The sequence below is a fragment of the Crassostrea angulata genome, chromosome 2 (assembly GCF_025612915.1).
Source record: "Crassostrea angulata isolate pt1a10 chromosome 2, ASM2561291v2, whole genome shotgun sequence".
Taxonomy (NCBI): domain Eukaryota; kingdom Metazoa; phylum Mollusca; class Bivalvia; order Ostreida; family Ostreidae; genus Magallana; species Magallana angulata.
The window spans coordinates 65,750,201-65,774,098 of NC_069112.1; the positions used below are offsets into that span (position 1 = coordinate 65,750,201).

The window sequence follows — 23,898 nt, forward strand, 5'->3', positions numbered from 1 at the left end:
TTGGGGTTTTTTTCTTTTACTTTTTTGACTTTTTCTACAGTCACTGAACCGATTTCAACCAAATTTAGCACAAAGCATCCTTAGGTAAATTGAATCCAAGTTGTTAAAACTAAGTCAACTTTTCTTTAAATGGTTTCCAGCTTTTAACATATCTTTTTAAGAAGGTAAGAATCAACAACCTTTTGAGAATTTTATTCATTTATTTCTGTATGCAGAAAACTACCTTTTAAATTTAATTCAGATTTTTTTCATGAAAGTCATCTGTATCCAGAAAAATGACCAAATGTCTATATTATTTGAAGCAGACTACGACCAAAGCAAAACCGAGATCAGCTTTTCGGTTCTGCGTTGGTGATACACGCAAGTCTTGTCTATTCGGTGCTGTAAAAGTCCGTGTAAATCAATCAAAAATGAATAAAAATAAGTAAATGGGGTTGCATTGAGTGAAGTTTTCTGAATTTTACGTAAACAAATATTATTTGTGTAAAATATTCATTTCATAATGCATCATTCCCGGAAAAAAAAAATTGGTGCAGAGGATTGCAATGAAATATTATCACTGGATTGTTAAGTTAATATTGTTGCATAAAATTATTTATTTCATGACGTATTATTCCAAGTATGAAATAAACACACAGTAAACCAATCTAAATAAATTATAAATTCTTCTTGGGACTGCATTTAGAGAATTCTCTGAATGATACTTGAACAAATATCATTGTGTAAAATATTCATTTTTATTGCACCATTTCCAGTATAAAATAAATATACAGTAAATCAATCTAATCAGATATTCAGGGGAGTGCAATTTCAGAATTCGCTGGATTAAAGTAAAATACTGTGTTCTCTGTATAAAAATCGTAAATCAATCGACAAAAAAAAACCCGCATATCGTGCCAATGACTGTAAATAAAGAAATATCGAAAGTTTAAAACCAATTGATATGCTCCCTTTTTGTAAAATATTACCACCTATAATTAAAAGAATTCTTTAGGTTAATATTTTGGATTTCTTTTCTTTTTTTTTAATTTGATGGTTCCTTATAAAATGAATAAAGGTAGAAAAATTATTAATAGCTTCGCGGTTTATAATGCGTAAACTGCCCAACCCAGTTTACTGATTCGTACTAGTATAAAAGAATTTTACAAATGTACCTGTAGTTATACGTAATTGAAATTTTTCAATTATGGAAGGTATATCGTTATTAGAACCATTTCATGGTGTTGAATTGTACTTTTTTTTTTTTTTAGTTTTTTTTAGCTCTAAACTTTATCATTATTTGTTAATGCAATTATTTACGAAAACGGTTATGAAAATGTTTACATATAATAATAGTAAAGGTTAAAATCATTGAAACTTTACTTACTTGATTCTGGTTGTAATGCGCTTTCCAACTAGCTAACAAAGTTATTTTATATCGTATAAATATAACCTGAAACAAAATGATGCTTTCTTCGTAATCACAGTTTTCTACTAAATTATTCAATGAATTTGTGATCCCCTTTAAGGAATTGTTATAGGGGGTAAAATTGAAAAAAAAAAAGGTCAATAATTACCTTTAGTCTGTTTATTGTGTTGTATTTTCAAATTCGTACAAATAATTTAAGTTCAATTTAGAGAACAATGTTGTATATCTCATGAAATAATTCACCTATACTAGTATATTTTGTGTTTCACTAGGTTTTACATATTACTAGTACATGCATGCAATAATTTGTGATTTGAAGTTTTAGGGTTTTTTTTTTTGCTTTAAATATCTTTAATATAAAAACTTCTCCAGAGAAAAGGAAGTCAATGTAATTAATACAAGAGGCCCATGGGGCCACATCGCTCACCTGAGCAACAATGGGCGTTCAAAAGATAGTGTGCCGTATGGTCCCTCGGTAGAATAACAAAAAATAAATATTGTAAAGTATTCGAATTTTACACTTATTTTTGCATACACGTAATCTTTGACATTGTACCTTCATGAAATATTATTTTTTACCAGAAAAAGAAAATCCTACGCAAGATATAGAACTAAACATTTGGTAGGAGTACACTGTTAAGTTGTTAACTTCCAATGCCCTATATTTTCGGTTTGCCCCCCCCCCCCCACTTTGTAAAGCGATCAAAATATATAAGAGCAAATATGAACATTTTTTTCCTCAACTACTTACTAGTTATTGCATTTTAAAAAAAATAATGTATTAGTTATTGTTTTTTTATTTTAAAAATCCCACATGTATAGATGTGAAAAAGAAATTTGTACCTATATGTGCTCAATTCCTCAAATTAAAAACATTCAAACATTTTATTTGTCTTCTCCATTATAATTAAATGACTGTTATTTACTTCGCGTACAAACCAGGATAATTTTCCGCTGTGATATTTTCTTAGGAATAGTGATAATTACTTAATCCCTGCAACAGAAATGTGTGAGAACTATGGAAACTGTTTTAAAGATGTCGTTTTTATTTACCCGTGTCTGAAAAACTATCAAAATTGATGTAGATTTCACATTATTTATTCTATAAAGAGGGGGCCCCAGAGAGTAGGTATATACAGAGTATCATTCTTTATTTTGTCTGTACAAGTATTTAACATACTCTAATTCATATAGAATTTCTAATGTTCAACCAAAATTTCAACATCAATCGTAGAATTATAAGCAAGATACAGAGCTCACAGTTCGCCTTGATTTGAGTCATATTCTGTTCACATGAGTTTATTACATTCAGCTTAACACATGTACAGAAGGAGAAATAATGACGAAAAAAGGTTAAGTTTACAATATAATAAGTTGTTAAAGTTGGTTTCTGGAAGAACAGACTTTGAAACTTTTCTTAATAAATATTGACAATTTTTTTACTTTTTTAATCTTTAGTTTTTAAGATCTGTGGACAAACATAGAATTGTGAGCGAATCTCTGTATCTTGCTTATAATTCGAAGCTTAACACTCAAATATGGTTAGTAAATAGAAATTGTAAACAATAAAACACAAGAAACATGCACTATAACAAATAAAGAACACAATTTATTTTTTCGAAATGAATCATATATATACATGTATATACCTACATATTTCCGACAGCGATATCAAACTCTATTTAAACTGCATAAACTCGAGAAAATGCCGAGCATCTCAACAGAACCTATTGCATTAATCTACCATTACGCAAAAGATAATGCCGAATTACCGATATAATGAATTGTATTTTAGTACTTTTTTGATACATCAGATTTTGCTTAATTTGCGCAGGTAAACAGTTAATTGTTTGATTTACCGAAGTCTCTGTTTGATTTGATACGTAAAGATCACGAAATACAGACGATAGTTCCCAGGTTATAAAACATAAATAATGAAAACGACACGAAAATCAGAACAAGCTAACACCAACGTCATGTGTGAAAACTGTCAACGCATTGAAATATTTAGCCCCAATTTACTTCACAAAATCGGCACCAATATATTTTGCATTTTTCAAAAATTTTCCTTCATTCGCGAACTGTTGCACAACAAGCAAATTCATCATAGTCAGATCGACCCTTTTTCGTATAATGTCATGCCTGCTTTAAACAAAGAACCTCGTTTTAGAAGTATGGACTACGAGTCTTGGTAAAATGGGTATGCAAACCCGGGCCGTGGCAAAATAAAAGCCGGGGCAGATCGGCAATCGTCAATTCCAAATACGCATTATTTTGCAGCAATATTTACAGCAAATACAAATATACTGGTCCATCAAATATCCTGATATTTTAATGAGATTGGCAGATTAATAACTGTCAATCTTTTGTTTTGCCCAGGCCAGGTCTTGTCTACCCATTTTACCGGATGCCGAGCTCGAAGCTATTAAACTTTTCCTTTATTATTATTTTCGTAATAACTCAGATTTGAAACAGAATTAGACCTTAATTTTTGCAATTTATATTTTCCTTCCCATAAGGATAATTTATGCTAAACTACGTTGAATTGGAATCGGTAGTTCTTGAGAAGATTTTTTAAAATGCACCCCCTTTTTCTACAGTTTCAAGGTTTTCTCCGCTTTGAATATAGATCGGACTTTTATTTCTGCAATTTATATTCGCCCTTCCATAAGGATGTTTTGTGCCAAATTTGGTTGAAATTGGATAGGCGGTTTTAGAGAAGAAGTTCAAAATGTAAAAAGTTTACAGACGGACGACGGACAAAATATCACTTGAGCTTTCAGCTCAGGTGAGCTAATAAAAAATGACATAAGGTAATAACTATAGTGGATGCTTGATTAAATAAATACATACACAAAGATGTATTGATTGCCTGACGTCTAAGGTTTTAAAGTTAAATTCTCCGAAACAGTGCAGACAATGGGATCAAGCAATATCATATTTAAGGTGTCAGCATTTACATTCACAATTGATGAAAACGTTATATTGGATGTAATATAACAACATCAAGCAAGAGTTTTCAAGGAAAAGGGATGTTCACCATGCAGTGCACGTGTGTAATCCTGATTTAAAAATAGAACGGTGATAAAGGGGGAGGGGGTCATCGTAACAAGTTGTGACATATTGCCTATTACGATTCAATGTAAGTAATACTTGGTGTTGGATTGTCATTATTACAAGTGTGTCATCAGTCTGGATTAAAACAAATATATATTTATACAGCAAGAATGTTTACTGCAGGAACTAATTAAATCACCAAAAGCGGGTTGTGACCCGATTTTCGTTCAGTTGGGCGATTTCATTAATCTTGAAAAGGGGTTATAACTCGCGGGTCTTACTAAATGTACATTACTACATTTAACAACTACAAATCAAGTGTGTTTAATCATTCGACATTTGTCTTCCAAAACATCCGATCGTTGTCGAAAGTATAATATACATGTATGTAGCTGTTACAAAACAAATGTCAAAAATTCATCTGACCCCCTCCCCATTGATCTCTGCCAATGGATGAGTTCATTAAGATATCAGCCGTTGCGTGAATGGTAAAGCAGGACTTCGCGCCATAATGTCTCATTCATAGTTTTTGCGCGCCGACTAATGACCAGTCCGTTTGGATCATGCGAATACCACAGAGCACACCGTGCTCTGTAAATATCACAGGCACGTAGCATCTGGGGTTGGGTTCGGAGTGGGGGACTGCTTTCCCCCTCCCCTCTTTTTTTGCAGCAGACACTTTTCTTAACTTTTATATAATAAATTGAAATACCATGGATATGCCACCCCATTCACTTTATTTTCACTGTATTAAATGAAACTGCAAATAAGGAATTGAAGTTACATGAATTTCATGAATTTGAGAATTCACCCTTTTTTAATTGCTTGTCAAGATGATTATGATGAAGTGCCCTACACACATTCAAAAAACGAAACGTGTTTGTATACCCTTTCATATTTTATATGGTTGGAAATTTTTTTAAACGCCTTTCAGTTGATTTTGCATCTTAATATATCAAATACAATTTTTTAAAAAATGACTATTTAATCTCCAGCTTTCAAGCTGCACTTATATTATATGTGTACATTCCTTAAAAAAATAATTAATAAAACAATTGAATTTCAAGCGATACTAGTATATATGTACATAATTGTACATGTTCTAGATCGAAAAAAGACTGACATTTCGTCTTAAATTTACACGTTCCGTTTATAAATTTATGATCAGCAGCAAAAATTTAAATTCATTACTGATAAGATAGCCTAATTGATACATGCATGCTTCCATTGAATAATTTTGTTTAATCAGGCAAGCTTTTTGGAAAGAGGTTGACAATTTTACGTTATTGATTTTTCCTATAATTATTATATCCGCTTGCGTCCAGTATACGTTATAAAGGACTAAATCCATGTTTAGCCAAAATCAAAAGCAATTAATATTGTATTAAAAATATTCTAAAACATTTTTTCATTCGTTATGTAACTTTTTTTTTGTGTTTAAGGATTCAGAAATTATATTTCTGATGTTTATTTTAAGACACTATAATAGCGACAAACGTGTGCTTTTTATAGCGTCAAGCATGACGTTACATCTTTAAAAGAGCCTTCAAGTAAATTACATATTAACTACATTGTTATCTATGAAATTGAATGTTTTTGTCATTAAATTGAAGTTAAAGATAAGTTCATTATCAGAATTTAATCGAGTTAGAAACGGACTTGAACTTTTTTTACCCGAATGGCACACCTTAGTTTCCGTAAAGTCGGCCATTGTGACACGATTTCGCACGGTGACAAACAGGATTGTACAGCGACGAATGCAAAGGATTTCATCGACGCATTTGTAAAGTAAGTGTTATAAAACATCTCGATATTTTCTCTGTAACGTAAGGAAATATAAAATAAGAAATATTTGAATTGAACATTGCATGGATAGTAAGAAAAAAAGTGAAAATGTACTTGAATTAGATGCATGACCTCTATTAAGTTAAAGTGTTCAGGTGATTTACTATTCAGGTTTGTTTAATTATTGTAAGTGTGACATTGTTAAAATTGCTATCATTGTAACAACAACAAATCTCCACCCCAACCTTGTAAATATTTCTGCCATTTTATTCACATTTTGAGGGAGCCGCATTTTTAAGTGATCAGTGTATATATATATATATCTTTTCATGGGATTGTGCATATGTAATTACATTGAAACTAATTGGAACATGTGTATATGGTTCAAATAATTCCTGAAAGGACTAAATCCAAAATCGGCCTAACGTCAAAAGCAATTAATATTGTATTAAAAATATTCTAAAACATTTTTTCATTCGTCGTGTAACTTTTTTTTCGTGTTTAAGAATTCAGAAATTCTATTTCTGATGTTTATTTTAAGACACTACAATAGCGAAAAATGAGGGGATTTTATAGCGTCAAGCATGACGTTACGTCTTTAAACATGTTAAAAGTCTTCAAGTAAACTACATATTAGATATATTTTTATCTATGAAATTGAATGTTTTTGTCATTAAATTGAAGTTAAAGATAAGTTCATTATCAGAATTTAATCGAGAAAGAAACGGACTTGAACTTTTTTTACCCGAATGGCACACCTTAGTTTCCGTAAAGTCGGCCATTGTGACACGATTTCGCACGGTGACAAACAGGATTGTACAGCGACGGATGCAAAGGATTTCATCGACGCATTTGTAAAGTAAGTGTTATAAAACATCTCGATATTCTCTCTGTAACGTAAGGAAATATAAAATAAGAAATATTTGAATTGTTTTATAGAAAAAGAGTTAGATCAACGATCGAGTCACATGTACTGTACAACACGCTGCATAGCCGCATGGTATGGTGTGTTGGCAGCGTTTCCATTTCATTGCGGGAAAAAGTTCACTTCACTATAGATTGGTTTATTATTGTTTAATTGCTATTTAAAGTATTATTTATTAACACATATCATGCATTTTTTCATCAGCTGATCTGAGACACTCACACATTTACCCAATTCCAAGAATGTACAAGGATATACATTAAATCCAACTTGAATGCAAAACAAAGAAGAGCTACATGTATTAAAAAAAACAACGACAGCAATAACTATACTCTATTTGTAACATATTTTAAGCTCTAGTGACTACATAGCAAATATGTAACTACCATTTTCAACCCAAACAATGACTCATATAATTCAAAAATATATAGAAGAATAATTACATGTAACATGTTTAACACAGAAATTAAAATAGCAAATAATGGGTAACAAATATGGAAATCATAAAGTAAAAGATTCTTTGTTATGGCACATTGTCAATTAGTTTAAAAATGAGATGACAAAATGATTCAATATTAAACGAACATGATAACAGAACACATCATGCAAAATGCACTGACATTAGTCTATAAAGAGGAGATACCCCTATCTAGTGCAAACAATGTTTTCAAGTTATACAAACATATATATACCAGTAATCAGGGTACAATTTATCTGCAGTGAAGATTTTGTAATTGACAAGAAAGTTGCATGATAAAAACTAGGTAGTGTGCTTCCATCATGATTTAGATAGATTGTATATACTTATCGACAACAATAAACATCTTATTTAAATTAATACACAAAGATATCTTTTGACACTGTATTAGAATTTTATACTAGTATATATGTAAGAAAAAAATATGATATAATTCTCGCTTAAGTCATAATATGTTACAATTGACAAATTGTTGATTACAAAACATTTGTGTGATAATAATGCAACCAGATCTGTATTGTGTTTAAATTAATCAGATAAATGAATATTTCATATTATAAATCAAAAATGTTCATATTTTCAGGATACCAACAGAGTCTGATTGATCACTAGAAGAAGAAAAATGAACTCAGTTACTCCTCTACCTCACTGTCATCACTGTCCTCAGATTCGTCAATGACAGCTGCATCAGTGACAAACTCGGACCAGTCTTGAATAGACGAAATAGCCTCCCTGTTGTGTCTCCCAACAGCGAGAAACCAGATAACGGCGGCGACATGGGAACATACTCCCACAACACGGGCACCCGCTCGACATCTGCAATACAATGCAGTGATCTCAGACTCAGAAAACTGGATCCAGAGCAGATACTGTCGGGAAGAAACATGACGACTCTGTAGCTTGACCCTGTAAGCCCATGGAACTCACTGTGAACCAAGATATCAACATCCCCCTCCAAATACTCCTGAATATAACTTGGACACAACTTCAGTTGATAAACTCCACAGGTCAGATTTCGAATGTCATCTTCGCTGATGTTGGGGAATTCCAAAGAATCAGTAGCCACTTCCCACTTTACAGACTTCTTATCCAGACAGTTTTCTTCAACAAATGTCTTTAAAGAGTTAACTTTTGTTGACAAATACCTCATTTTGCATGCAAGGGCCATGTCTTCATCTTCACTTCCTGTTGACAGAGGCTTGCAGTAACGGTTGGAGAGGGCACACACGATGCGCATATAGTCACCAATAAATGGCACTTGATTGGTCGGAAGAACATGAGCAAGGTACTTCCATCGCTTTATCCTTGCATTGGCTGCCTCAACGACCCAACGAATCTGAAAAGTTAAGAACAAGCACCACTCATAAAAAAGGTAAAAGTGCCTTATTTAAAATTAACAGTGGGTATATTTCTTTACTAAAAGAAAAAAAATTAAAATGATGAAAATCATAAAATCAATGATTTGGAACAGCATTTGTTTGTATTTCAGATGAAGACAGATGTAGAATTATTGTATAATGTAATTGTATTGAAGTTTTTCTGACATGATGATTGATGATTGAATTTATGTTGTAGGTCTGGTAATCAAAATATGAAAACAACTAACCTTGGTGACCAGACGAGAGGCATTGGCATCTAAGGTTGTCATCTGCTTCTGCCCTCTGCTCATCAGGCGAGGCATTTCGGCCCTTATTCCCAGCTCCTCGAGCATATCGACTGAATCTCGGAAGCCTCTGTCTACAACAAAAACATCATCTTCATGGAACCAGCCCTTCAGATCTTACTCGAAAATTCTCAAAAAATAGTTCGGCCCTGACAAATATTTTTGACCCCACTATTTATTTTGTTCTGAGCTTCTATACATCAATCGTAACTATTGTTTCCCAAAAAAATAATAAAAAATGACAGTAATCTAAACATTTTTAGTTCTGCTGCACGTATTTTAACATAATATGGGCTGGATTTTCAGATGAATTCACAATTTAATTTGTAGATATTTCACTCTGAAACACCATTGAATTTTAAAACACGTAACTTTAAAAAATTGCCACATTGTTGTAAATTACTTTGAGCAAATATGTACAAAGTCTTAACTAGACAGATTGAATATATATATATATATATATATATATATATATATATATATATATATATATATATATATATATATATATATATATATGAGTCAGCGGTCATTGCATGGCAAACAAATAAAGATTTCGTCATTTTCAAAGTAAAATGTATTTTAACTGAATATCCGTTTACGGAAGGCTTAAAGTATTCATAGCCATGGATCCAATTTTATTATGTTTGAAGAAAGTATATTCGTACTTTTTTGTTCCCCGCCGCAACGCGAAGCGGGGACATAGAAATGCCGGGCGTGTGTCCGTGCGTCCGTGTTTCCGTCCGTCACACTTTTTTGTAAGCGCTCTCATGTCTACAAATTTTGACGGATTTTCATTAAAGGACTATATATGGTATGGGCCTAAAATGGCCCCCTAAAAGTAATATCATTATTTTACTGTAATTCTTTGTTTTCTTTGTATAGATATATATGTGATGTTTTAACTTAATATTCCTTTTGATTCAAGTGCCCACAATTTAGAAATACGGCATTGTAAAGAAAACCTTTTCCCGTCAGTTTTCCATTTTAGCAGAAAAAAAACTTGTTTTCAAGAAGTTTTTCTTTCAGGAAACATAAAGCGCATGCTTGAACCAACAACAATTTTTAATCAGAGATGTATCTAGCCAAGACTAATAAGTGACAACAAATTTGTCCTGGTTCAAGCATGCGCTCTATATTTTCCATTCGTAAAAAGATGAATATTTTTGACTGCACATTTTTAAAAAATGTATAATACTTTCTAATGAATACAATAATTTACTCTATTTATCTTTGTTGTGCATGTAATTTATCTGCACATAATTTAAACATTATGTTATCATCATAATTATAAATTGTAACTCTAATACTATTAAATACAAAAATACATTTTTTAAACAAGTATATAAGGGAGTAAGAAGATTTTCCAAGATTTAATACATTTTTACTATAGGGCCATATTGGCTAAATCCTAGAGCAAGAACCCCTGACCCAGAGGTCATGAAGTTTACATTTTTTTTTTGAGGGGGGGGGGGGCATCCAAATAATTCCTTTCGTGAAAAGTCTGGGCGTGGAAGAATTTTAAAAAGTTGCAATATTGTATTAAGTTATACTGTAAAACAATGAACTGAAGCAAAAATGACATACTGTAAACCAACTTTTATTATACCCCCGCTCCGAAGGAGAGGGGGTATACTGTTTTACCCTTGTGTGTCTGTCTGTCTGTCCTTCTGTCTGTCCGTCCGTAACAAAAATTTCTGTCGCATTTATCTTAGCAACTATTTATCGCAGATGCTTGAAATTTTTACAGTGTTTGTTAAGGCATGCCATATCGTGGGATATATTTTTGTACCAATCGGACGTCAACTTCTTGTTTAATGACGACTTTACTTATTTTTAAACAAAATTTTCAAACAAATTTCCGTCAAACATTTCTCAGCAACTATTTATAGCAGATACCTGAAATTTTTGCACAATATTTGTATAGGCATGCCATATCGAGGGATGTATTTTTTGTACCAATCCGGTGTCAACATCCTGTTAAATGACGACTTTGTTTATTTTTAACCAAAATCTTCAAACAAATTTCCGTCAAAGATTTCTCAGCAACTATTTATCGCAGACGCTTGAAATTTTTACACAATATTTGTATAGGCATGCCATATTGTGGGCTGATTTTTTGTACCAATTGGGCGTCAACTTTTTGTTAAATGACGACTTTGTTTATTTTTAACCAAAATCTTCAAACAAATTTCCGTCAATGTTTTCTCAGCAGCTAATAATTGCAGATGCTTGAAATTTTAACACACTGTTTGTTTTGGCATGCCATATTGTGGGATGTATTTTTGTATCAATCAAACGTCAACTTCCTGTTAAAAAATGACTTTGCTTACTTTTAGCCAAAATTTTCAAACAAATTTTCGTCAAAGATTTCCCAGCAGTTATTTATCGCAGATGCTTGAAGTTTTTACACAGAGTTTGTTAAGGCGTGCCATATCGTGGGATATATTTTTGTACCAATCGGACGTCAACTTCCTGTTAAATGAGTACTTTGTTTATTTAAGCCAAAATTTTCAAACAAATTTTCCTTAAAGATTTCTCAGCAGCTATTTATCGCAGATGCTTGAAATTTTAAAACACTATTTGTTTAGGCATGCCATATTGTGGGATATATTTCTGTACCAATCGGATGCCAGCTTTCTGTTCAACGACGACTTTGCTTATTTTGCATATTCATATCAGAACAGGGTATCACTAGTGAGCATTGGCTCACAGATATCTTGTTCGCGATGATTTCATTATGCGAATTATCTGAGATTAGCTAGTTTGCGGCGACTAATTTTTGCGACCAAGCCCTATCCACACCTGTTTTTTCATTACAACTTTATGGTAAATACTGGTCCGCGGCGAGGAATATTCGCGAAAATGAAGCTCTTGCAAACATTGCGAAAATTTCTTGCACGCGAAAAAAAAAGGTTAACAGTATCACTTTCTGATCACCTACCTATGGAAAAAAACTACATTGTTAATTAACAGTTGTTAAAGAACATGTTATATCTTGTTTAATATACAATATTTAAATTGTATTTTGTTGCTGATCAGTTTTAAGTATTGTGGGGTTTTTTTAAACTTAAATTTTAATATCTGCATTTTTATAATATTGTCGACAGCCGTTTCCAACCTTGCGTTCCATAAGCCTGCAACACAATAATCAACGTTTACATGGCCTCCAGATAGACTGATCTTCTCTGCCGATCTGGCAGTTGATGGCAACAACGGTACAGACTTTGTCGTAGACTTGTGTACACACACAGCGGATGGAGACACAAATCCGTGGTGGTTGGTGGATCTACAGGCTGATTATTTCATCAAATCTGTCAGAATATTTAATAGAGGGATGGACAGTTATGGAATAGGTAAGCGCCCAAAGTCACGACATTTTAATTGAAATATAATAAAGAAAAATACTTTTAATTTTGTTTTATCGAATTACAGCTTTAAGTACAAATGTAAAGGATAAATGATAAAACAAATTCATATTTGCTGCTTTGTTAGCTTACAAAAATGAATTTTAAACAATCTTTAGACGGGATAAATTGTGGCTGTGAAGTAAATCACACCTTAATAAAAACGGGATGTTAGTTTAACTTATGTTAGTAACATATTAATTATCCATGGATAATTGATATGTTACTAACATAAGTTTAAAATTTCACATGAACATCTATTATTTGACTTATTTTAGACACATCAGACCGGCTTCGGAATGTTACCGTCACTGTAGGACTGACAGAATCCGATGTCAACACTCCGTGTGGTGTCTTTGCTGGTCCCGGTACTCTGTCACAGCTGGTAGTCGACGTCGACTGTTCATCTGTACCAAAGGGAAGGTTTGTCAAGATCGCTAAGACAACAGTAGCTCTCACACTCTGTGAAGTCGAAGTGTTTGGATACTCTGCCTAGTTAATATCATTGCTGATGTCTTTGCTTAATAACTATCTTTCCTACTAATTAGTTACGTATATGTTGAGGTGACATTTTGAAAAGCTTAATGTTCAACTTTAAACCGGAAACAAAAGTATCCATATTATGATGGCTGTATTTAGAATACTGCATGCACTTGATGTGAAAACTGTAACACTTTTTGCTCTGTTAAGTTAATTATAATGATGTGTTTACGCCTGTCGTCATGTGTCATGTGTTAACAATTGAATAATTTTCACTTCGAGCTGATAAAAAAAGTCAGTCATGTTGGAGAGTTTGATTCATAGATATATTATAAACTTTCACAGTGACCTGTACAATATGAACGAGAGTTAATATCAAGTATTCCGTCTTTAATTGATTTAATATTCAGCGAACCTAATTATAAAGGCATCCAAAGATTAAAACAACTAGATACGAGTAGGTCTTACCTTCAATTTTAAACGATACGATTAAAATTTAAATGAAATTTCAGAATTCCCCATCAAACACTCCCTTTCAGATAATGTATACGATTGTCAGTATCCTTTAAAATGCTTAACAAAGTGTTTTGCGTTTTCACGCATTGCAAAGAACTGCGAACGCTAACGCCCGTTTCCCGCCTACATTTTACATCCAAATATTTCGGCATTCCTGTCAGATATTTAAAAACTAAGTTTTCTACTAAATAGTATAATCAAATCCTAATCAATTTATGTCAAAATAAAATTTATAATCAAATTATTTATTTTTAAACAAAAGTTTTGCTAACACGGGGTCTCAAAAACATTCATTGAAATCGGTCTCTATGAGTGAGGAAAATATTATTTAGCGGCCAATATGTGCATAAAATTTAATAATAACATATTTAAGATATATATTGAAGTAAAATTTCATATTAATTCATATCTGTTAATTAGTTTTCAAAAATTTACAAAGCAAAATCCTTTTTTTGAAATGTATTGCGTTCTGTAGACATATGTTCCCCCCCCCCCCCCCCCCCCGTGAAACAACAAACCCTTTGGTAAATATATGCTAAATAATATTAATTAAAACCCCTCAAAAGGAATTTTTGTTTCAGGGGGGGGGAGATGTTTTAAAAAACATTTCCGTTTTCCGTTATTTTCTATGATGAAATGAGCTATTTTAACCCAAAATACAATGTTATCTCGCTTTGTTTGACCAAATCATTTATATTAAATGAAAAGATACATAAATATTTACATTATTACAAAAAATAAACTTTAATTAGACAACTTTCAAAAAATGACTTTTAGTTAGGCGGCTAGACAATGCTATCGTTCGCAGTCCTTTAAGATTTAAGAGTTTAGTCCCCTAAAATTCATAATTACGTTATCAATGGGTGTGGCAATGAGTTTTACAAACACATATTGTTTCGATCAACAACTTTGTTTCTGTAATGCATTACAAAATCTTGATTGTTTTTTAAGTATGTGAAAAAGACGTGAAAAAGACTTTACGAGTGTCTTGGCCTCTAATGTAAGGGGCCATCCCCTTTTTCTTCAGTTCATTCAAAGGGTCCCACAAATACGAACAATTTTTTAACTTACAGGTATTTAAAATTGTTGTTCACTTTTTTAATAAACAGATGATTGAATATTTTAGGGGCCAGTCCTCTAGATCCTTAATGGGGACAGACATTGGTGTTTTGATTGATGGAAACGATTAGAACTATCAATGCAAGCATTTTCTCTACTACAAAGCTTAACAAAACATGTCTCCTTCTCAAGATATATTGCGTCAAAGTTTAAGTACTTTGGCCCCTAAAAATCCCTTATTAGGTAATACATAAGCGTAGCAATATTTTTTTCGTCAGTCCGTCCGTCCGTCTGTCTGTAAACTTTTCACATTTTCAACATCTTCTCAAAACCACTAGGCCAATTTCAACCAAACTTGGCACAAAGCATCGAAGTTTTACATAGGAATATATAATGTAAACATTTAAAAATCTTTTTCTCAAAAACTAATCAGCCAGGAAAGCTGAAACTTGTCTGAAAGCATTATCAGGTAGTGTAGATTCAAAGTTGTGAAAATCATGACCCCCGCGGGTAAGGTGGGGACACAATGAGGGATCGAAGTTTTACATAGGAATATATAGAGTAAATCTTTCAAAAATCTTCTTCTCTAACTAATCAGCCAGGAAAGCTGACATTTGTGTGAAAGCACCCTCAGGTAGTGTAGATACAAAGTTGTGAAAATCGTTACCCCTGGGGGTAGGGTGGGGCCACAATATGGAGTCGAAGTTTAACATATGAATATTTAGAGTAAATCTTCTCAGAAACTAATCGGCCAGGAAAGCTGAAACTTGTATGAAAGCATCACCAGGTAGTGTAGATTCAAAGTTGTGAAAATCATGACCCGGGGGGTAGGGTGGGGCCACAATGGGGGGGGGGTCATGTTTAACCAAACTATGAACAAAGCATTTTAATATGAAGGTAATTACAGTTTCTTAAAGTAGAAATTTATACATGTCCTCTTTCAGAGGGAGTTAATAAAGAATTATTGGTTTTTCAGCTCATTGAGACAAAGTGTCGGGGGGGGGGGGGGATGAGCTTATGCCCTTTAACATTACTAATAAACTTGCATGGATGGTGCGTGTTATGATACTGATGCACCCGACAGGCTTGAGTGCTAAATCTGAGCTATAGGTTTCGGATGCTGGAGGAGGTTAAGTTTTTTGGAACAGGTCAAATGGTTTATAGATAATAGCTTTTTTAGCTCACCTGAGCTGAAAGCTCAAGTGAGCTTTTCTGATCACATTTTGTCTGTCGTCCGTCTGTTCGTAAACTTTTCACATTTTCAACATCTTCTCAAGAACTACTGGGCCAATTTCAACCAAACTTGGCACAAATCATCCTTAGGCAAAGGGGATTCAAAGTTGTGAAAATCTTTAAACATCTTCTTCTCAGAAACTTATCAGCCAGATCATTCTTTATAATTGTTAAGACTTTGGCTCCAGGACAATTCTTCGGCCTCACAAGGAGGTTCAGAGTTTGATGTAGTTTTATATCCCATATATATCAACAATTGTTAAGGATCTTTTTGATAACTGCAATACTCAACATGTGATATGACTATAAAATCATCCTGTTAGAAAAGGGACCAATGATTATAAACATAAGATTATCCAGGAGGGGGGGGGATGGATTTTATTTATACAGGATCTACATGTATTATTGTACATTGTCCAGATAGTTTGTATTATGACTCCATCAAGCTGATTTTATCATACCTATTGTTCCTCAGGTGAGCGATGTTGCCCGTGGGCCTCTTGTATAGCGTTTATAACTATAATATAAACAAATCGCAGTGGTAGTTTCAGATGCAGCGCCTGATCTCTAATGTTAAAAGTAAATATTTTGATGTATTTTGTGATATGATATTGTATCGTATACTATATTGTATCATATTTGCGGTTTTTAAAGCGTAAACTGCCCCAAGTTATGTTATATTGTAAGAATCAAAGGATGCAATATTGTATTTTATATTATTGTATTGATAAACATTGTATCTTATAATACTGTATGAAATAAACATATGATTATCATACCAGCTTTTAACATATGATATACGATATTGTGTCAAAAGAGTATCCAAGAAGGAAAACTATGATTTTCATATAATATGCATAAGATGGTGTCATAAAGGTGATGAATTTTTTTATAGGATAGAAGACAAAATGTTATTATATCTTCTTCTGACATATGAAACAGTGAAAGGGGCTTAATGTTTAACATACAAATTTGTGAAGAAATATTTGATCGGCTTTGTAAACAAGACCTAAACATGTAATTTTACGTTGAGTATTTTGTATTGGATCTCATAAAGCATACTTAAAGTAATAGCTATTTATATTGCACAGGTGAGCAATGTGGCACATGGGCCTCTTATTAATATTTACTATTCAAAATATATTATGCCACTCTAAGCTTTGGATGATAAGCTTCCTTTTTGAAAATAAGACATTTTTGTTCTTAATGATGTGTGCATTTCAAGTCACTGTCCACTGAAGAATGTTATATGATATGATTGTGATACATTGCACTTTTTAAATTTAGCAATACAAGTATTCAAGTTTATGCTATTATGATTTATTCACTGTAGTTTGTAATACCAGTAAGAATTATATGAAAGTTGTAATGAAAGAATAATTGTTTCATCTTTTATATATATTTGACAATGACATTATTTTAAGTTATTATTATTATAAGTTGAGATGATGCATTGTATTGCTTGTTTAATGTTTAAGTAGTTTAAGTAGTTTACATGTACATGTATTTGATTGAATGGCGGATATATGTGACTACATGTATATACGTAAATTGCTTTATCTGATTGTTTTCAACTCTATTAAATGTTATCATCAATGATTATTTTAGCACCAATTGTTGTATTTATTGGTAGTCAGTGAAATATCCTGACATTCATTAATTCATTATTATTATAATTATTCATTGATCAATTCACCATGTTAGTAATATGTATAAGGTACCGGTACATAAAGTAGTAAATTGTAAACTGTAATTTTATAATTAAAATTCTAAGATGTTGACTTTGCATAGAAACGTACTCATGAGAAGTATGTATCTCTCACGTGGTCCCTCACGGTGCGTCCTACAGCGTCTTCTGGAACCCTAACGTGGACGTCCACGGCCACATCAACTGCATTCGTCAAGTCTGAGTCTCTCATAATGTCCCTCCGTTGAATACCTATATTGTGGAGAATAGCACATGCTGTCACTATTCTGCACGCTCTTTCTGGCTTGGTCCGAAGGACACAGTGGAGGGCATGAAATATCTTTTTCAAAATTCCAAATGTTTGCTCAATCGTGACTCTGAAATGTTATTGAAGAACTTACATGCAGCAATAAATAAGATTTTTAAAGTGAAATGTAATATCGCTTTACTAACATATTCCACTATACATGATTGCACATTTAATACCACATGTATGTGCCTTATAGAGTTAGCAATAACTTAATGACATACTCAAGCATTGTGGTTGATTTTTAGAAAATAACAGGTGTGAAATTGATTTTTGTAAGTTTTCAATTTATTTACAAAGTTTGTTTCGTTTTGAGGCAGAAAACATTATGCAATAGGTAACCTTGTTCTACAATGTGCTGCATTATAGCGTCTGTTTCCAGGAGCATCTTCCGCTATATACGGGGTCAAGAGATATGGTTTCAGGCCGTATCCAGAATCTCCTAGTAGAAAGCCCGATAGATGCCCTGTTTATCAATATATTTAAAATAACTACTCATTGAAATTTCTGCTTGTACTTCGTGAAATATCTCACACACACTGTATCAAGAATTAAAAAATACAGGACATCTTGGTACAGAATTTCCAAATGCCTTCTTCCATAAGTGTGCATAAGTTGGATTCCCTGAAAATCCGAGCATCGTGCACACTTCCTGGCCACTTTGCAACGACATCCAACACTCTAAACTGAGGATCACATGTCATCTGAAAATGTTTATATATATATTTTAGAAGGGTATATCTAAAACATGGGGGAAAAAAAGATTTAAAAAATACATGGAACAACAGATGTATTATCTTTCAAAATTTTAATTGTTTATTTACCTGTACATTGAGCGCATAAAAGCCTTTACGGCATAAATAATCTGCTTCATTTTCTGACGGGGATACAATTTTTATCATTGTTCCATCTACACAACCAATAACACCCGGGAATCCTGTGATAAAATATTATTATTAAATTGCATGAACATGAACATGAATGCACGTGTTATTTTAAGATGGGGGGGGGGGGGGGGAGGGGGTCCTCAATTTTGTACTTTCTTTAGATCTTTCTATCTGCCCTTGTGATACCGATAATTTTAATTAAGAAACATTTGAGTTCATTAATTAAAAATTAAAAACACGAATACTTAAGAAACAAATGAAATGAAACACGGTAAATTTTGACAAGTCGTTTGATCCACCACTATTGTTCTTATACTACATGCGCGGATCCATAACTTCCCATTGGGGTCATAGGGATAAACTTGTTTACCATGGGGGTCAGAGGCTTATTTATGGTGTACTTCATGTTGTGAATTTAAGGTGGTATGGGGCATCTCTCGATATTAATGTAGATAAAACTCTAGATCCGCGCATGCATTGATAAAACCTTTATTTGCTTCAGCCATGCATATTATGTAATGATGTTGTATGTAGAGTTTTTTATTGAATATTTTTTTTTGTATGAGCAGTGTTATACAAATGTGTACTATAAGTAAAGAAGTACCGTTATATACCGGTAAAACATTTGCAAATTATGTAGGTCTATGTGTGATCGGGTTCAGGATTCATTATTTATTGGGTGAAGGTCAACAAAATGCAGACGCTATATTTACCTGCAAGTTTATGGAAGTTGCCAGAAATCTCATCTCTGCCAGGCAGACGAATAAATTCCTTGACATAATGACAGAGAAGGTCGGTCACCTGACGTACGGCTCTCCCTGCAGAACTCTTGGGTACTAATAGCGTGTCCCAAATGGTAATATAGAATGTCCCCGTAGCGAAATAGCGTAGCGCTACTTAAACTTGATGCAGAGGGGTAAGAGGGTTGTTACGATGGCTGTGGTATGTTAACCGGTCTTGCATTAAACTAACATTTTAACATTGAGGGTCTCTAGGGGATTGGAACGATCGTTGAAACGTCTCGGAACTCTATTGCGACGGCGACGTTGACGTTGCAGACGTCGTCTGACTGTCATTTTGGATGAGTAAATTCACGTGAGATTTTATTTGAGGTTACTATAAACCAATCTCAAGATTTTCTGAGAAATCTCAAATTTTTTTCTCATTTGAGTCAGAAAAAACATTGGTGGCACGCACGTTTGAGAAAAATCTCAAATTTGAGAAAAAACTCAAAGTCAAGTCTGAGTTTGAGAAAAAATTTATTTGGTGGCACAGTTTGGTGAGAAAAACTAAATTTTTTTTAGAAATATCAGATTTGAGAAAATCGCAGCGTTGGTGGCCCCGAAGCCAGAGGTACGCATATTGCTAGGATTTTGATTTCCGATAATTTATGAAACTAGAGCAAAGCTCGTGGCAAAGCCACGAGTAGGTCTTCCGTTGTTGCTGCGAGTTGAAAATATATGTGAAATGGTGTCAAACGATTATAATTACTAAACTTTCAGTTCTGCTTTTGTTATAAAAACGTGTTGTGATTGAAAGCCTGCATATAAAACGTGTTTTGAAAAAGAAAATAAGAAAATGTTTTAGGAAAACTATTTGTCGCACACAGTTTATGTAATCGTAACAATCATTATTTAAAAAATGAGATATTTAATGGCGAGTTAAATTTTCAGAGGGTAGCAAGCATTGTAATAAACAGTATGTACTCATGTGTCATGTCAGGAATTGTGGTTTTTTTTTAAAACCGAACCCGTTTACAAAACACGTAACCTTTTCTCTAAGATAACTTCTTTATTTAAATATTTGTAAATTTTTGAAGACAATGTGCAATTTAGAATTGTTGCGTGCTGACAAAATTTACAGACTCTGAAACGTACTACTACAACAAAAAAAGCGCGCGACTTACGTGCGAAAAACGTTTCGTATTAACCGTTTAGCGTTTCGTGTGAATCGTGAAGCGTTTCGTGTAAACCGTTTAGCGTTTTGGACAAAGCGTGCAGAATTTCGGACAATGCGTTTAAATCGTTTCGAGCAAAGCGTGCGAGAACCATGTGAAACGTTTATCAGATTTCATTCGGAACTCTCTGACAATTTGTTTCAAAATGGAGCCCGTGTTTTACATTACATGTACTTTAAACTGTTTGTGATTGGCAAAACTCTCTTGTAGGTATTTTCATGAAAAAAAAATCTAGAAGAAATGATATACTTATCTTTTGACAAAATTGAATTTATTTTTAACAAACAAAAGAAAGGTATATGTATTTAAAGACGACTTGTTACAGAGTACATGTATATATAACGTTTTTATACGATGTTTCAGTACTGGTACAGTTTTACCGGTAACGAATATTTGCCAGTATCGAATAATTTTTAGAAAAATTATTGGTGAAAGACAAAGTTGAGGTTTTAAAAAATTCTAGCTAGGTGATTATAACACAGAAATAAATATTATATCAGTGCGTGAAGTTGTTTGCCATTTGCACGATTATTTACCGAATTGTTTACAAATTAAAAATGTGCCCCAGATATGAGCTGCCGGATGTTCAAAGCAGAAAAAACGAAAGTGTGAAAACAATTAAGCCTAACTATGAAAATAAGTTTGTTATTGATCTCTATTTAGTGAATAATTAGTAAATATAATTCATTTAAAAAGATAATACATCATATCAAATAATAATGGAGCTTTGAATGAAATTACGACTTCAAATAGAACCACGTGTAGTTTTCCTAGTTACGGTTCATTGCGACGGAAGTATTATTTGGCTGCAAAAATTGATAGATATACGGGAAAAATAAAGGAAAATGGCAACTACTTATCATCAATTACTACTATAAAGTGTTTTTATGAAAATTCAATATTATAAAGTAACGGAAATGAAAACTGTTCAAGTCCACTTTCAATTTGACCGGAAAACGGTACGATAAAAATAACGATCATATAATTTGTTTAAATGACATATTCCCACAATTGTTTTTCCTTTACATTTATAAGTCCATTAACATGTACCTCTAGTATATTTCTGAAATTAATTCGCCTCAAAATATTCGGTCAGAAGTGATAAAGGGCGCTTAATTCGATACTGGGAAACGAATTCAAAACTAGGAAACTGGAGGGGGCGTTGAAATTACTGTCTCCGTAATTCATCCTTTATATTTTGGAAGTTTGATACAGTTTAGAAGGACAAAGAAACGCGATTTAAACAAAAAATAAAAACATTTGGAATTCCGATAATATTAGTTGCATGCACGAGAAACCGCATACTGATTCGTTACCGGTAAAATGACTGTACAATATTAAAATTCGCTATCCATAAAAAATATTAAATACAGTTAGCAAAACATGATTTCTGTTGGAACAAGCCTTAATCAACTTTAACTTACACGAGAATGTTTTGATAAGCATGTATCTTTTTTAATTTATTTACATCGATAACTCTTATTGAGACCACTCGCGGCACACATAACATCGGACATCGGGTGGGACCTGCACCTGGCTGAACCTGTCAATCAAACTCTGTATTTGTTTTCATTGGATGGTCAAGCGTCTCTTTTTTTGTCAATAGCCAATGGAAAAATTAATGACTTCAAGGTAATTGGAATCAGTATTTGATGAAGCACACAATTTAAATGATAGAAAATTTATTAATTATTTGAACAAAATTAAATGTAAACATAGAAAGAAAACATACTGATCATTTCTATGAATTGCGGGAAGTAAGTTCTTTGGAATCCCGATTATAGATATTTTTACAAGTAATTATTTTAATTACTTAAACCACTGTTAACGGAAAACAAGACGTAATTAACGCACAGGGATTTGCCTACAATGTACACAGTCATGCAATTAATTATTATGGGAATCTTTACGAATGGAACTTAATTCAAATAGATCATGATAATCTATATACACTGTACGCCGTTATACATGTAAGGAGCGCCGGTAATATATACGAAGATTGAGTCAAAAATTTAAATCATTTTTATTTCTTGTTCTTTTCAATACAATGTTAAATTACTTTGAAAAAAAATCCGAAATATTAATTACAACTTTCTTTTTTGTTTAATCATTTGAATTTTTTCTGAGGTACATGGATATGTACAGAACATATTTATTTACGCAAATGATACGACATAGGACAAAAATTATCGGATATTTGTATAACATTGTTTTCTAACGAATGTGACTAATTTAATTTGAAATATTTTTCAACATTATCAATGTAAATAATATCAGATTTATTTCCTGTTTGTATTTTTACATCGTATTCTCTGAAACCAATAAAAATACTAATGTTAGAAGAAAAATCAAATCCCGCCGAATACTGAAAAACCGATTTCAGTTTGTAATCATACGGATTTTTATTTTTGGTATTGACTATTGAGTTACGGTAACATTTTTTCTGGATGATTTTTTATTTATATTTGATGTAGTAAAAGCACCATTCAACTGTTACTCAATTACATAACAATTGATGACCCGGGGCTATATATGTTCTGAGCTGTATGCGCTGAAGCGACACACGATTCTCGGTCGCACGTGGCGATTGAATTAACACAGACTGACCGAATAAACAAACGGTTGGGGAAGTGAAACAAAATGTTACACATAAGAAGAAGCCACCAAAAATGATTTTCGACAGATCTTGATATCGTTTCGCCAAAAAAAAAAAAATACAGCGCGAGCTCCTGTCAGCGGGGCGGAAGGAGGGAGGGGGGGGGGCAGCAATGAGTTCGCTTCCACAATGAAACGAACATGTAGAAAAAACTACAGAAGTGATTAATATGTGACCGATAGAATCTAATCTAAAGTTGTTTAAAACTCATGTGAATATTCTTTTAAATAATCATCGAATGCCTCAACTCAGGACATTCTTTTATCGTGCTAGCACCTACCGCAAACATGTAACATAGAACTTTGATTATAATTTGATTTGATTTTTAAACTACCTTGTACGCTATCGTATACACCAATGCTTAATCAACTGTACAAGTAAAATAAATTTATC

The 23,898-nt window shown here is 32.9% G+C and overlaps 1 long non-coding RNA gene and 1 pseudogene across 2 annotated transcripts; one reads left to right on the forward strand and one right to left on the reverse strand.

Moving 5' to 3' along the window:
- Positions 1 to 8,529: 8,529 nt before the first annotated feature.
- LOC128172754 (fucolectin-like) lies at positions 8,530 to 13,396 on the forward strand (annotated as a pseudogene).
- Positions 13,397 to 15,976: 2,580 nt separating this feature from the next.
- Positions 15,977 to 18,962, reverse strand: LOC128172842 (uncharacterized). Of its 2 annotated transcripts, XR_008242353.1 has the most exons (3): positions 18,830 to 18,962; positions 18,348 to 18,709; positions 15,977 to 18,075 (listed from the first exon to the last, which is right to left on the reverse strand). It is a non-coding gene; the product is annotated as an uncharacterized LOC128172842 (long non-coding RNA). The 2 variants fall into 2 exon arrangements; XR_008242352.1 differs by having other exon boundaries at positions 15,977 to 18,709.
- Positions 18,963 to 23,898: the final 4,936 nt, after the last annotated feature.